Genomic DNA, 2914 nt, shown 5'->3' on the forward strand with positions numbered 1-2914 from the left:
GATGCTTTTTGCTAGATTGCTCCATGGCTTCACTTGGACTGCACCACCCGATGTTTCAACAATCAATCTTTCTGAGTCAGAGAATGATATCCTTCTCGCTCAGCCACTCGTGGCAATTGCTCAGCCAAGGTTGCCACAAAAGCTATACCAACTGTAAATTTAATTTCATTTCGTTGGTAATTATTTCTATTTTAAAATATTAATGCATTTTTTAAATGACTAATTTTAAAATTTAGACTTAAATAAGTTATATATATATATATATATATATATATATATATATATATATATATATATATATATATATATATATATAATTACTTATTTTTTATTTTAAGTACCAGAAAGTATTTTGCTTCAATTGGGTATATTATACTTTTTTTTAAGCCTTACCTGTCGGTTATCAGTTATGCCATTGATCACGTGTCTATTAAGTTGATACAAAAGTAGTACAATGTGAAATATTAAACAATCAAAGAAAATTAAAAAAAAAATACAATAAAAAAATAAATTTTCATGTTGTAAAATTTATCAATGATAGATTCTGACTCAAACTTTTATCAATTCTTCTCTCGTCCTAGCTAAAAACAATCAATTAGAAATTCATTTTTTATTTTGTTTTTTATTGTATTTTTTACCATCTTCATGCCTGAAAGATCTCTTAGTTTAGTACTAATTGAATTAAAAAGGATTAATCAAGAGATAAATTAAATATTTTTTTTTGTTATAGCTGAAAAATTGTTGAAAATTTTCTTTTTTCAGAGTGAAATGGAATATCATTTTGTATTTTAAGATGTAACTTTTCTTGTTCTAAAAATAAATTGAAAGAATAAGTCAAATATTTATGAATTGAATGTTAATATGAGAATATTAATAAGATAAGAATGAAATGTGAAGGTTAAGGTGAGAATATTAATAAGACAAGAATGAAAATTTTTTTAACTGTAGGTTGTAATATATTATAGCTAAGAAATACTGTCAAAGTATTTGTGTTATATGTGAGTTCCTTTGGTTTTATCTTTGCGAAAGTTGTTGAAGCTCAATAGGAAGATGAAATGTTACAACTTGTTAATCACTTAAGAGAAATTATTTGGCTTCTTAAGCAAGTTTAGAGTTATATATATATATATATATATATATATATATATATATATATATATATATATATATAAAGGAGAGGTAAGTTGGAAGTTATAAATCACTAACAAACCAAGTCATGAATTATGATTGTTACATAAATTTTTTTAAGGATTCATGTCATCCGTAGGTAGTCCAATCATCAAACTTCTCGATTTATTTCCGAATGCATGGAAATTCTTTGTCAATATTCTTCCATTGCACATAATTTGTAGATGACAAAGTAGTTCATCACATTTCCGTTTATCAGCATGCTATCTAAGATTTTAAACATTAATTGAATTTACTAATATACGTTTAAACCTTAGAGTTATTGGTAAATATGAACCCTCAAAAAGTTGAACCCTTTTGTCCCCTTTCTGGATCATCTTTGCTTGCAGCAATGCATCAGAGTTCTCAAGCTCCATATTCAGATGTATTATCTGGTCAGCCTGGGGATTTTTCTGCGATTGATAACAAAGAAGAAAATGATGGATCACATTTAGCAATGAGACATTAATGAGAGTGGATGACAGAACTAGAAGAGTCCACCAAACTGTTGATGTAGCAGAGGTTATACGACGATGGACTCATGGACTCATGCCTTGCCGCGTATTAGTTTTCTGATTAGGGTTTCCCTATTTTTTGATTTGGGAATTTTTGGAGTGGTGAAAATGTTTGACAAACTCGTGATTGGGTTCTTGTAATTTGAAGTTTTGTTTACAGTGACTGTCATGGAAGTGTGATTTGGTTATCGGAGAAGATGAAAGATGGCATTATAGGAGCAAAATCTGATGCAGAAACTAATTAGGAATAGAAATTAGCATTAAATAAAAAAAATCATCTCATTAACGCATCAACTCCATTTTAATTTCCCAACTTTGCCCTCACTTTAAACTCCATTTTTTAATTCAAAAATAAAAAACAGTTTTTTAATGTCACCTAATTAAAAAACTACACACTCAGAATGCCCTCCTTAATGTCGTCTGATCAATTTGACGGAAAGGTCCTATTTGATTCAATTTTACAAAAATAAGGACCTAATTGAGACGTAAAAAAAGAAAGGATTCTATTTGAGATTTTGGACAAAAATAATGACCTTTTGAAACATTAAACCAAAATATTAATAAAACCACACCATAAAATGTGTCAGGCTTAATTAAAAGCAACACAACACATTATGTATGCAATATGATCACTACATATTTGGGTGTTTCTCCCTCCACCACCCCAAGTGCTCCTGCACCTCCTCACTACTTTCATTTATTCCAAAAATATTCTACGTCTTCCTACTATTTTTTTTATTCCAAAAATACCCTAAACCTTCCCACTATTCTCAATAATGTAGAGAGAGAAAGAGAAAGATTGTTGAAGATAATTGAATGTTCATTAATACAGAGAGAGAAAGAGAAAGATTGTTAAGGATAATGGTAGAGCCGTCAAAATGGGTCACAACCCGCGAGCCAACCCGGCCCGTCACGGGTTTGGGTCGGGTTGGGTTTGAAAAATACAACCCACTTATATGCGGGTCAGATTTCAACCCGGCTCATTTAGACCCGGCTCATGCGGGTTGAACCCGTGGTGAGCCGAGTTGGCCCACCAACCCACCTACCTAATTTTATTTTTTTTTAATTTATTATTTTATTTATGAAACCCTAAAAACTAAAATACTTTCTTCACTCCCTGTATATACCAAAAAAGTAACCTCTGCTTTTATTTGATGGTGCTCTCACCCTCACTTCACTGAAATTCTTTAAGGAGTAGGTAAAACACCCTTCTTTTTTTCTTCTCTTTTCTC

General features: G+C 30.5%; 1 protein-coding gene across 1 annotated transcript in view; it reads left to right on the top strand.

Moving 5' to 3' along the window:
• The window catches only part of LOC106774787 (probable cytochrome P450 516A1), a 10436-nt gene that overhangs the window by 2330 nt on the left and 5192 nt on the right, over positions 1-2914 (top strand). The gene's annotated exons all lie outside the window — the stretch shown is intronic.

This window comes from Vigna radiata, chromosome 10 (genome assembly GCF_000741045.1).
Source record: "Vigna radiata var. radiata cultivar VC1973A chromosome 10, Vradiata_ver6, whole genome shotgun sequence".
Taxonomy (NCBI): Eukaryota; Viridiplantae; Streptophyta; class Magnoliopsida; order Fabales; family Fabaceae; genus Vigna; species Vigna radiata.